The sequence below is a fragment of the Mirounga angustirostris genome, unplaced genomic scaffold (genome assembly GCF_029215605.1).
Source record: "Mirounga angustirostris isolate CCGP_5_RB_7025 unplaced genomic scaffold, mMirAng1.0.hap1 SCAF_3, whole genome shotgun sequence".
Lineage (NCBI taxonomy): Eukaryota > Metazoa > Chordata > Mammalia > Carnivora > Phocidae > Mirounga > Mirounga angustirostris.
In genome coordinates, this window is record NW_026991711.1 from 140,528,466 (window position 1) to 140,548,117 (window position 19,652).

The 19,652-nt window shown below is 42.1% G+C and overlaps 1 long non-coding RNA gene across 2 annotated transcripts in view; it reads right to left on the bottom strand.

Moving 5' to 3' along the window:
• The window catches only part of LOC123841360 (uncharacterized), a 58,503-nt gene that overhangs the window by 28,152 nt on the left and 10,699 nt on the right, over window positions 1-19,652 (bottom strand). The window contains exons 3-4 of one of the 2 annotated variants that reach the window (XR_010410224.1): window positions 8,010-8,126; window positions 4,607-4,903 (exon numbers count right to left, since the gene is read on the bottom strand). This is a non-coding gene — a long non-coding RNA (uncharacterized LOC123841360). Of the gene's footprint in view, window positions 1-4,606; window positions 4,904-8,009; window positions 8,127-19,652 lie in introns of those variants that run through there. The other variant, XR_010410223.1, reaches the window with a different exon arrangement.

Genomic DNA, 19,652 nt, shown 5'->3' on the forward strand with positions numbered 1-19,652 from the left:
CAATGAGATTAATTCACTCATTTCCAGGACATTCCATGATTCAATATTATTCTAAAGTGAATTATTATGTTTTCACTCTTATGTAAATAATCCTATATTCTGACGATTCTATTTAATATGCATTAATTTTTAAAAAATTTTTAAAAGATTTTATTTATTTATTTATGTGAGAGAGAGAGAATGAGAGGGGGCAGGGTCAGAGGGCAAAGCAGACTCCCCACTGACCAGGGAGCCCGATGGCGGAACTCAATCCCAGGACTCCAGGATCATGACCTGAGCCGAAGGCAGTCGCTTAACCAACTGAGCCACACAGGCGTCCCTTTTAAATTTTTTTTTTTTTTAAGATTTTATTTATTTATTTGACAGAGAGAGACACAGCGAGAGAGGGAACACAAGCAGGGGGAGTGGGAGAGGGAGAAGCAGGCCTCCCGCAGAGCAGGGAGCCCGATGCGGGGCTCGATCCCAGGACTCTGGGATCATGACCTGAGCCGAAGGCAGATGCTTAACGACTGAGACACCCAGGCGCCCCCCTTTTAAATTTTTAATTGAAGTATAGTTGACATACTATATGTTAGATTCAGGTATGCAACACAGTGATTCAACCTTTATATACATATATAAGACTCATGCTCACCACAATAAGTATAGTTACTATCTGTGACTACTGTTAAGCATCTAAGTTATCAATAAGGGACCTTTCATCAGAAGTGTTTATTTTTATTAACAAAATTGAGAGGGCCCTTTTGACAATTTGTTTGAAGACCCAGATCTGAAGTTTAGATTCAGGGGTGCCTGGGTGGCTCAGTCAGTTAAGCAGCAGCCTTCAGCTCAGGTCATCATCCCAGGGTCTTGGGATTGAGTCCCGCATCAGGCTCCCTCTGCTTCTCCTTCTGCCTGCCGCTCCCCTTGCATGTGCTCTCTCTCTCTCTGTCAAATACATAAATAAAATCTTAAAAGAAAAAGTTTAGGGCGCCTGGGTGGCTCAGTTGGTTAAGCGACTGCCTTCGGCTCAGGTCATGATCCTGGAGTCCCAGGATCGAGTCCCGCATTGGGCTCCCTGCTCAGCGGGGAGTCTGCTTCTCCCTCTGACCCTCCTCCCTCTCATGCTCTCTGTCTCTCATTCTCTCTCTCTCAAATAAATAAATAAAATCTTAAAAAAAAAAAAAAAAAAAAAAAGGACTGCAAGAGTAGGACCTGGGTAGGGACCGGAAGTGCTTGGCAGGGCAGCAGCAACCTTACTCCTTTTATATATTGTGCACCCTTGTGCAGATGCATTTAAATCTTACACTGTGGTGAAGCGATGATTTTTATAATGCTGCAGTAGAATTGGATTACTTAGCTGTGTTCTTGTCTGATATAGAAAATAAATGTTTGCATTATTTCCACAAAAAAATAAAAAATAAAATAAACAAAATAAAAGGAGTACAAGAATAGTGAATCCTTCCAAAGTACTGAATCCAATCTCCAGGCCTTCATTCAGGGTTTGAAACTCTTACCAGGAGCACAGTTCTGTCTCCTATCAATTCAGTTCTTATCCATCCTTAAAAATGCCATTCAAAAGTTTCATTTTGGGGGCACTTGGGTGGCTCAGTTGTTAAGCATCTGCCTTCGGCTCAGGTCATGATCCCAGGGTCCTGGGATCGAGCCCGCATCGGGCTCCCTGCTCGCCGGGAAGCCTGCTTCTCCCTCTCCCACTCCCCCTGCTTGTGTTCCCTCCCTGTCTCTCTGTTAAATAAACAAATAAAATCTTAAAAAAAAAAAGTTTCATTTTGTGATGTTGTGATTTATCATTAGAGACATATATTTGGTCTTCATCCCTGTTTCTGGCACATAGCTCCCCAAACCCTGGGAATTTCCTATGTGATGAGAGCAATAATGATATCTTCTCTTCTGTTAATGAGGTGACTTTTGGAAAGCACCAAAGGGTGGGGGCGGGTTGCCAGGAGAACCAACCTTGTGATTACAGTGTTGGAACTTCTCCCCCCACCCCACCTCTGTGGAGGGGAGGGGGGCTGGAGAGTGAGTGGATGGCCAATGATATAACCAATCATGCCTAATAAAGCCTCCATAAAACCCCAAAAAGATGGGGTTTAGAGAGCTTCACGTTGGTGAAAACATGGAGATGCTGGGAAAGCAGCATACCCAGAGAGGGCATGGAAGCTCCGCGCCCTTTCCCCTCTCCCCACACCTTGCCCTAGGCATCTCTTCCATCCGGCTGCTCCTGAGTTACAGCATTTTACAATAAACCAGTAATCTAGTGAGCAACATGTTTCCCTGGGCTCTGGAACCTCTGATCTATAGCCGGTCTATCAGAAGCACAGCTGATAACTGCAGCCCGCAATTGGGGTCTGAAGCGGGTGGGAGGCAGTCTTGCAGGACTGAGCCTTTAACCTGTGGAATCTGATGCTATCTCAAGGCAGATAGTGTCAACACTGGGTTGAACTGTAGGACAGCTGGTGCCCCAGAATCGCTGATTGGTGTGGGGGAAACCCCCCATTCCAAGTTGGAATTGGAGGCAGAACTCCTATCTCTCCATCATGAAACCTTCCAAGATCTTTGAGACCATCAATAATTTCCCCACTTCCCTGAGGCACTTCAGTGTAGACCACACAAGTTAGTATTTCTTTTTTTTTTTTTTTTTTTAAAGATTTTATTTATTTGACAGAGAGAGACACAGTGAGAGAGGAAACACAAGCAGGGGGAGTGGGAGAGGGAGAAGCAGGCTTCCCGCGGAGCAGGGAGCCCGATGCGGGGCTCGATCCCAGGACCCTGGGATCATGACCTGAACCGAAGGCAGATGCTTAACGACTAAGCCACCCAGGCGCCCCACAAGTTAGTATTTCTATATTGTCTATATTGTCTACCTATATTATGAGGACAAAGAAGCCCTTTTCAGCATTTCCAAGGATTTACATAGTGCTACTTGATTCCCCAAATTATTGATTAATTAGAATATAAGAGTCTTAGGAGTCTGAGGGAAAAGAAACGAGCACTAGAGTGTCTATCCAAGCACTAGAGTGTCTCCAAATTCATACTGAAACAATTACTTATTACGAATGCAATTTGAAGATATTGGTATAAAAATAGGTTTTTATCAGTTAGTCCTAAGACCACTTGTTTTGGGGGTACCTGGGTGGGTCAGTCGGTTAAGCATCTGACTCTAGATTTCAGCTCAGGTCATGATGTCAGGGTTGTTAGACAGCACCACGTTGGGCTCTGCGCTGAGCCTGAAGCCTGCTTAAGATTTTCTCCCTCTCCCTCTCTCTCTCTAAAAATAAATAAATAAATAAAATATTTAAAAAAAAAAAGAATGAGGGGCGCCTCGGTGGCTCAGTCGTTAAGCATCTGCCTTTGGCTCAGGTCACGGTCCCAGGGTCCTGGGATCGAGCCCCATGTCAGGCTCCCTGCTCGGCGGGAAGCCTGCTTCTCCCTCTCCCACTCCCCCTGCTTGTGTTCCCTCTCTCGCTGTGTTTCTGTCAAATAAATAAAATCTTTTTAAAAATTAATTAAGTAATTAAAATTTAGAAAAAAGAATGTACCTCGGGGCGCCTGGGTAGCTCAGATAGTTAAGCATCTGCCTTCGGTTCAGGTCATGATCTCCAGGTCCTGGGATGGAGCCCCAGGCGCAGGCTCCCTGCTCAGCGGGGAGTCTGCTTCTCCCTCTCCCTCTGCCTCTCCCCCTGCTTGTGCTCTCTCTCTCTCCCTCTCAAATGAATAAATGAAGTATATTTTTAAAAAATACATCTTAAAAAAAAGACCACTTGCTTGCACATACTCTCAGAATTTTATTTTTTCTAATTCATATAGTGGGCCTATGTTTTAGCCCAATTTACTAAACAACAAAGTGTAGGGGAGATTGAGTGTTCTTGCTTTTATGTGGTAGGTGTAAACCCAGGGCAGTGAGAGGGAGGAGAAGCAGAGAAGAATGGGAAGCAATGCACAGGTAGGCTGTATGGGAAAGCTGTGCCACAAGGTAGTCAGCCAATGAAAGGGAACAATGTGGTTCAGGGCGGGTCACCCCAAAATATGTCACTTTGACATATTGATTATTTTGAATTAAAGTTACCTAAGAAACAGCTGGTACAAGAAGGCCCTTTTGTCCCCCTGAAAGCAGGAAATAAATTCCCCATGTGAAGGCTACCTTCCCTGCACCTGGAAGGTAGAAAGCATCCTTACCACCACAGATAGGGAATTCAGGGCCAAGAAGGCCACATAAACAAACTTGGTTACTTCTTCATTTATTTGCTGCCCCAAACCCAAAACCTTTTGTCAGTTCTTCACAAATAATTGTTTATTTGTTTAAAAGGTATAAAGGCTGCCTGCTTTGGTCACTTCAGGGAGGCTCATATTTTTATTGGCTCCCTTATGTTTGAAATTAAATTTGTTTTCTGTTTATCTGTCTTATGTCAATTTAATTTTTTTTTAAGATTTTTTATTTATTTATTTGACAGAGAGAGACACAGAGAGGGGGAACACAAGCAGGGGGAGTGGGAGAGGGAGAAGCAGGCTTCCCGTGGAGCAGGGAGCCTGACACGGGGCTCAATCCCAGCACCCTGGGATCATGACCTGAGCCGAAGGCAGATGCCCAATGACTGAGCCACCCAGGCCCCCCTCAATTTAATTATTAGACCAACCAAAGAACCTAGAGGGGACACTGCAGGTTCTGATGCATGCTCCAGGCTGTTTGGGCAAGGAATTTGGGGGTCCCAGGAAGCCAAAGCATGTTCCAGAAGGGGGGGCTGTCCCAAGAAAACCACAAAAGAGCATGTCTTTTGTAGGTAGTTGAGTGCAGTAGACTGGATCTGCTCGATTTAGGCCTGGAGGCCTTCCCAAGTGCTTCATGTCAGCGGTGGCTGCACTGTTCGTTATCTGCAGATGGTATACTGGCCTTTGGTGTGAGTGGCTAGGAGAGATTGAAGGCTTTGTTTGTTATGCAGCAATTTTTTGTTTTGTTATTCTATTATGTAAATCTAGCCAAGGAATTGATTATTGACATTCAACAGTTTATACTGCAGGGTTTATTTTTAGCAGAGAATTGCTAAAGCAGAATGGTGTGAAGATGTTAGGAACTGGATGATGAGAGATTACGAGGGAGGTGATAATTATAGCTTCACTTTAAATTGTGTGTTGCAAAATACCTGCTTTGTTTCTCTTGTGGATGAGGAGGTAGGGAGGATTTGAGGATTTAGCCAGTCTCTCAACCTAATTTCTCGGGAAGAGTTCTTGGAAATCATTCATTTTTCTTGCATGAAATGATATCATACACTATTATTTTTTAAGTGACTCTACACCCAACATGGGGCTCAAACTCACGATCCCAAGATCAAGAGTCTCATGCTCTACCAACTGAGGCAGCCAGGCACCCCGATATCATACACTATTTTGATTACAATTTATGCCATTTTGTTCTTTAATCTGAGCAATTTATTGTATCTGGTGAGAAGGTAGTTAGTTGCTTATTTTATACCCCTTAACTCACAAATCTAATTTTTTTTTAAGATTTTATTTTTATTTTATTTATTTGACAGAGAGAGACACAGTGAGAGAGGGAATACAAGCAGTGAGAGTGGGAGAGGGAGAAGCAGGCCTCCCGCCGAGCAGGGAGCCCGACGTGGGGCTCGATCCCAGGACCCTGGAATCATGACCTGAGCTCAAGGCAGATGCTTAACGACTGAGCCACCCAGGCGCCCCTCACACATCTAATTAAACGAACAGAACAATTAGCAAATATATCTCACACCACTTTGGAAAGAAAAAAAGACCTTTACTGAAAGCCAATTCTGAGTCTTAAGAAATGAATTGCCCATAAATTGAAAGACTCAAAGGAGGAAAGATTTGAAAGCACAAAAACAAGCCTGTACAATTTATTTGAGGTCGTCAGAAGAGAAAGCTCTGGGACACCTGTATGTCAGCCTGTATGATGAGCTATACAGACTCCTTATGGAGAATTTTCACTACAAAACTGTTAATAAAAGAAGCAATTCAATATTATACCTTCCATTTTTATGGCATCTTACTACAAATATACTTGGCAGGTTATGGCCTTTATTTCAGAACTTAAAGCTTCTACGGGATGGCAGTTGCCTTCATCCTGCTCAGAGGCCCAGGGCAGCCAAGGCTATTATTGCTTCTACTGTCCGTGTGGAAGGGCGGTGAAGAGAGATGAGGGTGCGTGGCTTACCAAGTGAGAAGTTCATCTCACGCTATCTCTGTTTCTGCTCAGACAGTGTTCTCTCCCTGTCACTTCTATTCACCATATGACCTTAGGCAAATTACTTAGCATCTCTGACCTATAGTGTCCTACTGTCTAAAAGGGAGATAATTGACCTACCTATGGCCAATAAAAGGATTCATTGAAACAATTTGCACACACTTTTGGCAATTAGAGGGCTCTTTTTTTTTTTTTTAAGATTTTATTCATTTATTTGAGAGAGAAAACGAGCAAGAGAGAGGAGCAGGGGGAGGGACAGAGGAAGAGGGAGAAGCAGACTCCCCACTGAGTGGGGAGCCTGATGTGGGGTCTGATCCTGGGACTCCAGGATCATGACCTGAGCTGAAGACAGACTTAATTGACTGAGCTACCCAGGCGCCCCACTAGTGGGCTCTTTATGTGTAAGTTTCCAGCTACCTCATATCTTTTAAATATAGGTGGAAAGGAGGAGCCACACTGTTCCTACCTTGTTATCTTTATTGCCTAGAAAGTCAAGATCACAGCGCAGGAAATAGCACAAAATCTAGTGTCGAAATTGACAGAGAGCCAGGGATGGGGGAAATGACTGTACTGTTCTTACCTGAGACTTATTTAAATCTAGCGAAGCAAAGTTCTCAAAGGAATAAGCAAGATTTTTTTTAAATTTTAGATATCTTTTTAATTTTTTTTAACTACTTAGGAGTTTGACTTTATGAACACTTTTTAGAAACAATCTTTGCTCCACACTTTAAGGGATACTTTAATGACACCCTCGACTTGGCTGACACTATCATGTAAAAAAATGTATTGGCTAGAATGTGATGTCCTTGGCAACTAAAAATAGCCTGCTGTCTGTCCTTTCCATGGCTATGCTGAAAGACTCCTTTCAGTTCTCAAAGGTGTGTGGTCACTAAAACACGAACAAAACTGAAATGTTTGAGCCTGACGACTTTAGCTTGAGGAATTCAGAACACATACTTCTTACAGCTGAGATGGTGCCTTGTCCATCAGGGCACTACAAATATTAATAGTATAGAAATAAGCTTTCCTTTATCAAACAGCATACTGTTCAAAACTTATTGTAAGACTAAAGTAAGTTTTTCAAATTTGTCTACATAGAAAAATCTCAACATCAGTGATTCATATAACGTCTGTGTATATTTGAGACTCAACTAATTACGAATGTAGGAGAATCACCTAAAATTTGGTTTTCTTTTCTGTAACAGAAACCATAAACATGGCCACCTTATTTCATATCTGTGAATACTATGATTATTCCAAATTTTAAAAATCTATCAGGTCGGGGTGCCTGGGTGGCTCAGTCATTAAGCGTCTGCCTTCAGCTCAGGTCATGATCCCAGGGTCCTGGGATCGAGTCCCACATCGGGCTCCCTGCTCAGTGGAGAGCCTGCTTCTCCCTCTCCCTCTGCCTGCCACTCTGCCTTCTTGTGTTCTCTCTCTCTCTGTCGAATAAATAAATAAAATCTTTTAAAAAAAAATCTATCAGGTAATAATTATGGGGTAAATGAGTAAAGCTTTATTGATAAAGATAAGGCCTCATTTGAGTTTTGTTTCCTTTCCAAAAAGCACTTCATCTGATGTAGTTCCAGATTTTTCTTATTCCTTTTTGCTACCTCAATATGGTATACCAATAATTAGAAGGATAAAATATGGTATTAATTAATGAGGGAATTGGACTCCATAATTTCTAATATTTCTTCCAGGTCTAATATTCTAAGATTTATTATAATCAAATTTCATAAATATAAAGAAAGTTAGAGGTGAATAATAGCATCATAGAAACAATGAACTGAAATACCTGAGGTGTAAAATCCTTTCTGCAATCCAATCAGGCAATGCTTTCTTGATGTGTTGAATATATCTGGAACTTCATTATTATGAAGTGAATTATAGTAACTCCGAAGAACTGAAGTCCCTAGAGCATAAGCAACACACTCACAGTTAACGTGTCAATCCAGTGCACGTTTGTTAAAATTATCAAGTATCAAGAGAAAAACCTTTAAATAACTTTATTAGATCTTATTTGCCTATCTTAGTTTGGGCTACTACAACAAATACTACAGAGTAGGTGACTTAAACAAAAGACATTCATTTCTTATGGTTCTGGAGGCTAGGAAGTCCAAGATCCAGGTACAGCAGATCTGGTGTCTGGTGAGAGCCCTCTTCCTGGTTTGCGGATGACAGCAATATTGCTGTATCCTCACCTGGCAGAGAAATAGAGATCATCTCTCTTGTGTCAATATTGCTCCTACAAAGTGTTTAAGCTCTAACCAACTGAATATCATAAAATCTAGCTAGCATACTAAGAGACAATATCAAGGAGGATGCAAATGTAGTAATTGTTACTATTCTCAAATGTCATTGATCTTCCAGTTGGCTTCGCATTTCATCTCCCATTTTTTTTGCTGTGATAAGATTGATCTTTTTTTAATATATATATATATATATATTTTTTAATTTTTTTAAATTTATTTATTTGACAGAGAGAGACACAGCGAAAGAGGGAACACAAGCAGGGGGAGAGGGAGAGGGAGAAGCAGACTCCCAGCTGAGCAGGGAGCCCGATGCGGGGCTTGATCCCAGGACCCTGGGATCATGACCTGAGCCGAAGGCAGACGCTTAACGACTGAGACACCCAGGCGCCCCAAGACTGATCTTTAACATCCAGGAGTCCTACAACCAAGGTTGGTGGCTCAAAGACAGCTATCTGAGGTAAAACTAGTCCATCCACTGGCTTCCCAAATCAGATCATATTCTGTCTCTTTCCCCTCACTGCTATCCCTTTCAAATATTTTGAACAGACACGGAAAGCCTGAAGGTAGCTATACTGATAGGTCAGACTTGGAGACTGCCTGCCATTTCGGGAACAGGTGCGTTAATGTGTCAGCTACATGAAAGAGGAAAGTGGAAGAGATGTGCTAAGAGAAAGGAAGAGGGGACACCAGTTGGCCCCAGTGAGACAGAAAAAGGAAGAATATAGATTCCTTGGTTCCTGATAGCTTCAGTTTACAGCCTTATTTCCCATGACGTCTGACTATGTTTGATTTTGTGAGATCTTTGCTATCACATGTCCCCACCCCTTTTATTTGAATTAATTAGATTTCTGTTCCTTACTTCCAAAAAGAGAAGAAGCTAAGACAACTGGGGATATACCCCCAGTGACTGCCTGTAGGGCTGGCTTGACCTGTGGTAGACTTAAATAGGAAGCAGCACTTGAAAGGACTTCATGGACCATCTGAGGTCTTGGTTTACAATGTTTTATACTGCTAGTTTACCGGGAACAATGATATGAGTGCCTGGCCTGGAATTAACCTACCCGAAGCGCTTCCTGAAGGCAGATTGGGAGACCCAGGGAGACTGGGGAAGCAAGGAGCACCCAACCAGCTGGAGGCGAGCTTACCCACCTCCATCAGCTACACCATGTTACAATATTCTACCTTTCAGTAAATAGCAGTATTCACTGAAGGGGAGTCAGTTTTCTACTTCTTAGAGATTTAACTTTGATTACTGACAGTTTTAACTTTAGCAGTTACACCAATATGTGACCAGTTTGTCTACATTACTTATTATAAGGTCTAGACTAAGGAATGTGTAATTCCAAAATTGAGAAATCAAGGTCATTTTTTTAGCCAAAAAGAGAAAAAACTCAGAATCATTTCAAATCGGGGCATCAAAATATGTGAAATTCCCCCTCAGATACACAGAATTAAGTGTTCTGAACATGTTAGCACATTTTGAGGTGCTTCATGCTAAATGATTTATTAAGCTGTTTGGGTCATTACTAGATGTCTTTTTGTTTTGTTGTTTTTGGATTTTTTAAAAATTTATTGAGAGAGAGAATGATAGAGAGAGAGCATGAGAGGGGGGAGAGTCAGAGGGAGAAGCAGAATCCTTGCTGAGCAGGGAGCCCGACGTGGGACTCGATCCCAGGACTCTACAATCATGACCTGAGCCGAAGGCAGTCGCTTATTTTTTTGTTGTTGTTATAAAGAATTTATTTATGTATCTGACAGAAACAGAGACAGCGAGAGCAGGAACACAAGCAGGGGGAGTGGGAGAGGGAGAGCAGGCTTCCTGCCGAGGAGGAAGCCCAATGCAGGGCTCAATCCCAGGACCCCAGGATCATGACCCGAGCTGAAGGCAGATGCTTAATGACTGAGCCCCCCAGGCGCCCCCGAAGGCAGTCGCTTAAACAACTGAGCCACCCAGGCGCCCCTGCTTAGGTGTTTTGAACCTTCTCTCCCCCCACAAAAAAAACACATTTTTATTGCTCTATTATTTAATAAGTTTCTGCTTTTCAAATTGCCTTATTCCTAATAGAAGTAGTTAATGCTTAAGAGGAATCCAAATTTAAAACAATATTAATGAAGTGATACATAAATTTTATTTCTAGAACTTATTAAAACTGCTTTAAATCTAAATCACTGCATATTAGAATATTATAATTATTCTTTTTATATGGTTCATATGATATCATCTGATTTAAGGGACATTTCACCAAGACATAATTAACCTACTGAAAAAAAAGTATAGTCGAAATGTAATTACAACATACAGATAATTAAAATAATAAAAATTGAAGAAATCTGAGATATAGACTGAAAATAATCTGGCTTTCCTAATACATCTAATAGTATTTAGAATAATACAACTACAACTTTATTTATTTTTTTTAAAGATTTTATTTATTTATTTGACAGAGAGAGACACAGTGAGAGAGGGAACACAAGCAGGGGAGTGGGAGAGGGAGAAGCAGGCTTCCCGCCGAGCAGGGAGCCCGATGTGGGGCTCGATCCCAGGACCCTGGGATCATGACCTGAGCCGAAGGCAGATGCTTAACGACTGAGCCACCCAGGCACCCCTACAACTACAACTTTAAAAAACCATGGTAGTATTTGGACGGAACAGAATTCACCATTGATATTGTAAGCTTGAAGTAAATACACAGAATATGCTGGTCAGCATGCTCTGTGAATAAGCTATAGGATATAAACAAATCCAGAGATGTATTATCATTAGAAGTTCAACATGGTTAGTCCTACCAAATGGAGTTTGCTTATATCTTGTAAAAAGGAAAGGAGGGGAAAAAGAAGACATTCAGGGTTGTATTTACTTTGTCCCTATAAACTTTATAGTGTATTTCCTATAATGTCCAATTTTGTACTAGGGGTCCTGCTTTGTTCTCTTACATCTACTCCTGAGAACAATCTGAATTGCACTTTTTCTTTTCTTTTTTTTTAAGATTTTTATTAATTTATTAGAGAGAGAGAGAACAAGCGGAGTGGGGCGGCAGGCAGAGGGAGGGGGAGAAGCAGGCTCCCCACAGAGCAGGGAGCCGATGCAGGAATCGATTCCAGGACCCTGGGATCATGACCTGAGCAGAAGGCAGATGCTTAACCAACTGAGCCACCCAGGTGCCCCTGCACTTTGTTTTCTACTTGCAGTTTTGGATTGTCATAATTGCTACAAGGGACCAACTGAAAGCACACATCTGTGATATAAACAGCAGAATAACATTGATTTTATGTTGCTCAACTGTAAGAATAATTCATTAATGCAGTCTTCACCCCACTTGTGTTTATCATATCTTATGGATTTAAGGTAATTTCTGTTGCATGAATTGATGATGCAACTGAAAGCATATTTATTCATCCACTAACTTTTGCAAGGATTATAGGTTATCACCATCTACATCACCCTACATCAATATGATGAAAATCAATAAATACCTATATCCGGAGCCTAAGTAAACTCCTTTTTTAAAAAATTCCATTTTGGGGATGCCTGGAGGCTCAGTTGGTTAAGCCTCTGCCTTGGGCTTGGGTCATGATCTCAGGGTCCTGGGATGGAGTCCTGCATCAGGCTCTCTGCTCAGCGGGGAGCCTGCTTCTCCCTCTCCCTCTGCCACTCCCCCTGCTCTCTCTCTCTCTCTGACAAATAAATAAATAAAATCTTAAAAAATAAATTAAAAACTTCCATTTTTTTCAGCCATTTTTCTCCATTTTGTTCTGAGACATAATAATATTAATACACAATAGCTAACTTTATTTTGAGTTTTTCTATATATCATGTTTTGGTTTTTTTTTAAGATTTTATTTATTTATTTGGCACAGAGAGACACAGCGAGAGAGGGAACACAAGCAGGGGGAGTGGGAGAGGGAAATGTAGGCTTCCTGCAGAGCAGGGAGCCTGATGCAGGGCTCGATCCCAGGACCCTGGGATCATGACCTGAGCTGAAGGCAGACGCTTAACGACTGAGCCATCCAGGCGCTCCCCCCCCCCCATATATCATATTTTAATTAAATTAATCCTTACAAGAAACTTACAAAAACCTTGTAAAAAACCCAAATAGTACCACTTGTAAGAACTCTGACATAATAGGAGAGACACTAACAGAGCTGTAGAACAAAGTAGAATCTCAAATGATGTTGTTTATAGATACAGGTAAATAATCTCAATTTGGCAGGACCAACCATATGGAACTTTACAATGATAATATATCTTTGGTCTTGTTTACATCCTGTAATCATATAGTACGAGGAAGGTGTTTGTATTTAGTACCTCCTTTCATGTAGGGAAGTTACAGATAGCAAGGGGGAGTGCTGGGGTTCAAAACTACACAGTCTGGCTCCCAAATCCTTGCTGTAAATCACTGTATATGTGGCCTCTGTGCCCATGTGGCATAAAGTAAATGCCAGAGCAAAGCAGTCCCCTCTCAAACTGAAGGTATCCGAGCTGTGTGCATCCCAAAGTATACACCTTCACTTGCTGTTGCTCACCAGAGCCAGCTCCCGCAGCAGGCCAGAGGTCCAGGCCCAGGCTTCGAGGTTCTGGTTAAGGTCTTTCCTACTAGCCTTAACCCTACCTTCAGGCTCTTTAGGCCCAGCTGATGAAGAGAGATACCCATCAGGCTCCCTTCCCTCCTGGGACTCATTTTCTTAAGCAGTCTTTTCACACACAATTTGTAGTAAAGACAGAACAGGACTAGTCGTAGCCAAAATGATAAGATAAAGAACATTTGCTACTTTCTCAGCTAACAAAACCCACTCCCCAGCCTCTTGACATATTCAGAACTAACCTATTCCTGACACTCAATTCCCTCCTACAGGGTTGCCTTTGGGCTGCCCAGAGCCCTGCTCATGGCCTTCCACTCAGTACTGCCCTCTACCTTGGAAGTCTCATTCTTCAGATTACCTCTCTTTTGTTGCAGAAAGTGCTAGTTATTCCCCAATAACTGTACGTCCCTTCTCCCATAATGACAGCTCCTATTTCCGGGCTCCCTTGCAGTCAGTTATGGCCATGTGACAAAGTTTTGTCCAATGGGATAAGAACACACATTGTATATGCAGTTTGCAGCAAACGTCCTTAAAGGAAGGTGATGTACCCTTCATTCCCTGTTTCATTCTGCTTACTGGCTGCAATGTAGATTAAATTTCTAGTGTGAAATATAGTAGATAGGAAGACTGAAGGAGTCTAAGTCTCCAAGTCTTATTGAATGCCATGCCAGATTTGTACAACCTTGTGAACTAAAAAAAAGACTTCTGGAATATGATGGAGAAACAAACTTCTACCTTGTTTACTCTTACCTGGAGTATTTTTGTTACTTGCAGGCAACCTTAACCTAAGTACTCCCCCTTTCTGCTATTGAGCAGCAAGACTTGTGGTTTTATTAATATAAACAGATGAGTATCCTCTCTTTATACCACAGAATTTTATGAGCTGGTCCCTCCTGCTTCAACCAGTGAATAATAAAAGGATTTAGAAAATATCCTCTCAAGATAAAAATTCAGCCTGCAAGCCTATTGACATGCATAATATTATTTTGCTTTCCAAAGCTGAATATCATGTAGATTTTTCTTTTTGTGTCCTTTCCATCTCAAATCCTAATTTCCCAGTTCGGCCCCCTAGATCAACACTTCTGCTAATGAGAGCAAATACTGCATTTTGAGAAAAGCAAAAGAGAAGGACACTATAATGGTTTTCCAAGTTAATCCCTTCGAGTTACCAGAAAGAAAAGAGTTAAGTCTTGTTTCTCTGCATTCCTTAAGCCATTTCCTATCCACATAGCCACCAAAGTTCACCTTTTAAAAATGACAGATAAGGAGTGCCTGAGTGGCTCAGTTTGTTAAGCATCTGCTTTCCCGGGGCGCCTGGGTGGCTCAGTTGTTAAGCATCTGCCTTTGGCTCAGGTCATGGTCCCAGGGTCCTGGGATTGAACCCCTCGTTGGGCTCCCTGATCTGTGGGAAGCATGCTTCTCCCTCTCCCACTCCCCCTGCTTGTGTTCCCTCTCTCACTGTGTCTCTCTCTGTCAAAAAAAAAAAAAAAAAAGCATCTGTTTTCAGCTCAGGTCGTGATCCCGGGGTCCTGGGATCAAGCCCCAGATAGGGCTCCCTGCTCAGCTGGGAGTCTGCTTCTCCCTCTGCACCTTCCCCTGCTATTCCTCTCTCTCTCATATAAATAAATAAAATCTTAAAAAAACAAAAAAAAACAAAAAAAACAACCTTAAAAATGACAGACAAGTTCATAGAGACAGAAAGTAAATTTGAGGTTACCAGGGATGGGAGGAAGGGAGAATGGGAAGTTTTGACTTAGTGGGTACAGAGTGTCTGGTTGCAGTAATAGACAAATTTTGTAAACAGCAGTGATCGTTACACAACATTGTGAATGTAATGTCACTGAATTGTACACTTAAAATTGGCTAAAATGAGGGCGCCTGGGTGGCTCAGTTGGTTAAGCGACTGCCTTCGGCTCAGGTCATGATCCTGGAGTCCCGGGATCGAGTCCCGCATCGGGCTCCCTGCTCAGCAGGGAGTCTGCTTCTCCCTCTCCCGCTCCCCCCTCTTGTGCTCTTTCTCTCTCTCACTCTCAAATAAATAAATAAAATCTTTAAAAAAAAAATTGGCTAAAATGATATATTTTATGTTATATATATTTTACCACAGTGAAAATAAATAAAATGCCAGAGAAAAATGTCTATTAAGGGAATAAAGAGAATGATGCCCACCCTTCAAGCCTTATAATAATCTGCCTCTTCTTACACCTACTTCTTTTTATTCTATTTTCTGATTTTTTTTAAAGATTCATTTATTTATTTGAGAGAGAGAGCACAAGTGGGAGAGGCAGAGGGAGAAGGAGAGAGCCTCTCAAGCAGACTTCACGCTGAGCTTGGAGCCCGACACGGGGCTTGATCTCACCACCCTGAGATCAGGACCTGAGCTGAAACCAAAAGTTGGGCCCTCAATCACCCAGGTGCCCCTCTATTTTCTAATTTTTATGTACACTTCTGGAGGCTAAGGAATGTGTATAAGATATGCTGCCATGGTAACCAGCATATTTTGTTTGCTTAGGTGAATAATTGTAAATAAAAGTACTTTTCTTAGTACATGGTTTATATATTTAATGATACGGAGGCAGGAGAAGTAACTTCTTAGCAGCCCATACCAGGATTCCTTTGAGAGAGAAACTTTGAGCAGAGCTCTAGGGTGAAAGAGAACCTGAGATGGTTTAGCTACTCCATGTAGCAAAGCAGAGAGGGGACACCTGAATTACATGTAAGCCTATCAAATCTACATCCTTGTTTAACTTACAAATTACTTGTCCTCTAAGATTGTGCATAATTTTATATAGTGTGTAGGATTAGCAGAATCCCCTTCATATTGTTTCCAGGAAATATTTAACTAAATCAAGAAATCCCAAAGCTCCTTGTTAGGAAAACTGAAGTATAAAAACATTCTTGATGGGAAGCACATGACACTAGATCCCAGGATATTAACTAAGGCAATGACAGTAAAAGGATCAGATGAACCAGAAGGAAGGGAAACACAGGGAAATGAAAATCAGCACATAAAGCACAAGTATTTAAAATCTATGTGGGGATCTAAGTAAATAGAATGAAAAGAGGTTGGGGGATTAGTGAAAAGACTGGCAGTCTTAAGTGTCTCTTCCAGTCTTCACAGAGAGTTATTTAAATTTCCTACATCAAATATGTCTCGAGCATTACTATATTCGCAGCAACGTGAAAGCATTTGTCCTTCCTTCTATAAGAAAGGAGACTGCATAACTCAGGGTAATTTAATCTTCTCTACCTTCTGCCTGTTCACAGCCATATAGTGATAAGATTGTAGGCAGGGCCAAAGATAGGTAGCAGAATAGGAAGTAGCTATGATGGTGTGACTTATGAAAAGAGCCTCTGTCCAAAATCAAACTTGTCCACTCACTTGTCTCAGTGACTCCATTCCCACTCTTTGAAAATGTTTGCTTTGGGTTAAGGTATTACAGTCACAAGAAATTTTCTTTCTTTCTTTCTTTCTTTTTTTTTTTTAAAGATTTTATTTATTTACTTGACAGAGAGAGAGAGAGGGAACACGAGCAGGGGGAGTGGGAGAGGGAGAAGCAGGCTGAGAATGTGGAGATTACTTAAAAATAAAAAATCAAGCCCCAACACGGGGCTCGATCCCAGGACCCTGGGATCATGACCTGAGCCTAAGGCAGATGCCCAACAACTGAGCCACCCAGGTGCCCCACAAGAAAATTTCTTAAGGCACGGCTCTCCCTTGGGATAGCTAAGATAATGCAAAGCTGTGGGATTTGTTGTCCATGTGAGCTCAGAAGGCCATGAAGGAGCAAAGTGTGGGGCAACCAGGTGTCTGTGTGTGGACGGCCTCAAAGGTGTGCTCTCTCCGTCAGAAGTCTCTCATCACTATACACATTAACATGTGTTAAAAGATATACAGGCATATTAAAAATTTTGAGTTTATTTGAGCAAAATAGATTCAAATCGGGCAGCATCCGATCTAGCAGACAGAACAGCATTTCAAGGAGCTGTACAAAATCAAAGACTTCTATAGACAGGAGGGAGCAGACAGGAGGAAGTTATGCTGGGCAAAAGAGCCGGTTGGTTATCACAAGATTACTTTCCTTTAGTGGATGGCTGGGGCCTCTCAGGCATAGGACCTATAAATAGTGCTGATCTGGTGATTCCTGACTGACTGGTTTAGGAGTCCACTTCTGAATGAGTGAAACTGTGATTAAGTCTTGGATTAGTGATGTAGGATTTAGCCTAAATGAATCCATTTTGGACCTATTGTCTTATTTTTAACTATGTGCTTTCCTCATTTAAGGTCCCATATTGCTACTGATGAGTATTTCCCTTTAAATTTTTTTAAATTAGTGTTTATTTATTTATTTAAGTAATCTCTACATCCAGTGTGGGGCTCGAATGCAGCACCCCAACGAGTTCAGGAGTTGCATGTTCTACTGACTAAGCCAATCAGGAACCTCCCTCTTTTCGTGGGCCATGTTATCTTGACTCTTCCTACACAGATATATAGGAAGTTCTTAATTTACAAACAAGTGAAACATTCACGTAGTAATGTAAATAAAAAATCTTAGCCCTGAGAGAATTAAAGGTCTGTCAGTCAATTTGGATGTTAATCTCATTTTTTCAATCGGATTACTTTCTTCCAAACAATAGCTGAGACCAACTGTACTGACAGCAACTCCCACCCAAATTTTTCTTCACAGTCTTAAACTTCATACTATTTTCATTCAGTATGTACACTGATATTTCTCATCCACAAAGAAGCCAGGTTGGTACATGATGTTAAAATTAATAAAAGTAAATCAAAATTAGGGTGATGGTAACAGTAGTGGTGCTGGTGGTAGAAAACTGAAGTTGAGAAATTAATATAAAACTGAGGGCTGGCTACGGAGAGCTACCAAGATACCACAGTAAGAAATGCCGCATCGAGGTGGTCACATAAAGTACTCCCAGTCGGAGGGAAGTAATCCTGAGCTGGGGAAACTGTCCACCAAAATTAAGTCAATCCCCTTTCTAGGACTTCATCTCCTTCCTCTTACTTCATCTGCCTGGCTCCCTCCTAATGAAGTGGGAAACAAAGGCAGAAGGAAATGTAGATAAAAGTAAATTTTTTTTTTTTTTTTTAAGATTTTACTTATTTGACAGAAAGAGACACAGCGAGAGAAGGAACACAAGCAGGGGGAGTGGGAGAGGGAGAAGAAGGCTTCCCGCGGAGTATGGAGTCCGATGCGGGGCTTGATCCCAGGACCCGGGATTATGACCTGAGCCGAAGGCAGACGCTTAACACTGAGCCACCCAGGTGCCCTAAAACTAAATGTTCTTATAACCTGCAGCCCATGGACAAATACCTGAAGCAGGCAGAATATAATGTTCCTGGGCGCCTGGGTGGCTCAGATGGTTAAGCATCTGCCTTCGGCTCAGGTCATGATCCCAGGGTCCTGGGATCGAGTCCCGCATCGGGCTCTCTGCTCCTTGGGAGCCTGCTTCTCCCTCTGCCTCCCTCTCTCTCTGTCTCTCATAAATAAATAAATAAAAATCTTAAAAAAAAAAAAACAATATAATGTTCCTCCAAGAAGCTCCCAACTGTCTTAATGTTAATGCTTTGCTAGAGGGAAAAACAACCTTGGCTTGACAATAATAGCAAGGCTTTAGGCTTTAGGAGCCTTCTTTTAGCATATGAAAATCCTTTTGGTACTTCCCCCATCTTTACTTCCTCCCCACCCAAAGTATAATAATCAGTTGCTCCCCACAATCCTGGGGCAGCCAGGAGCAGGGGTGGCAGCAGCAGCTCATTCTGCCCACGGGCCCTGTCCCCGTGCTTTAATAAAACCACCATTTTGGGGGCACCTGGGTGGCTCAGTCATTAAGCATCTGATTTCGGCTCAGGTCATGGTCCCAGGGTCCTGGGATCGAGCCCCGAGTCGGGTTCCCTGCTCGGCAGGAAGCCTGCTTCTCCCTCTCCCACTCCCCCTGCTGTGTTCCTTCTCTCACTTTGTCTCTCTCTGTCAAATAAATAAAATCTTTTTTTTTTTTAAGATTTTATTTATTTATTCATGAGAGACAGAGAGAGAGAGAGGCAGAGGGGGAAGCAGGCTCCCAAGGAGCAGGAAGCCCGATGCGGGACTCGATCCCAGGACCCTGAGATCATGACCTGAGCTGAAGGCAGACGCTTAACCATCTGAGCCACCCAGGCACCCAATAAAATCTTTAAAAACAAAAAAACACCATTTTGCACCAAAGACGTCTCAAGAATTCTTTCTTGGCCATCTGCTCCCGGACCCCACCAAACCTCACCTATATTCAAAAACGACATCACTAACACCTGGCTCTTATTTCATGCTCAACTCATCTCAGACTCATTCAAAAGTCTGTCCTTGGCTCTGAGGGCTGGAGATGACAGTTCACCCTCAACTTCACCAGTTCTGAGTCCCTCTAGCCCCAGTCATTTCAGTTCTACCTACCATGCACGCTGAGTGGGATTTGAATTGCATTGGTCTAAGATTAATACCAACACTGTACTGGGTTGTTGTGTCCTTTGAGGACCTGAGGCTTTCCAAATCCCTCCCATCTAGGAAATACCAAGTAGGCACTGTGTTGCATTGTAGATACACTCGTGCAGA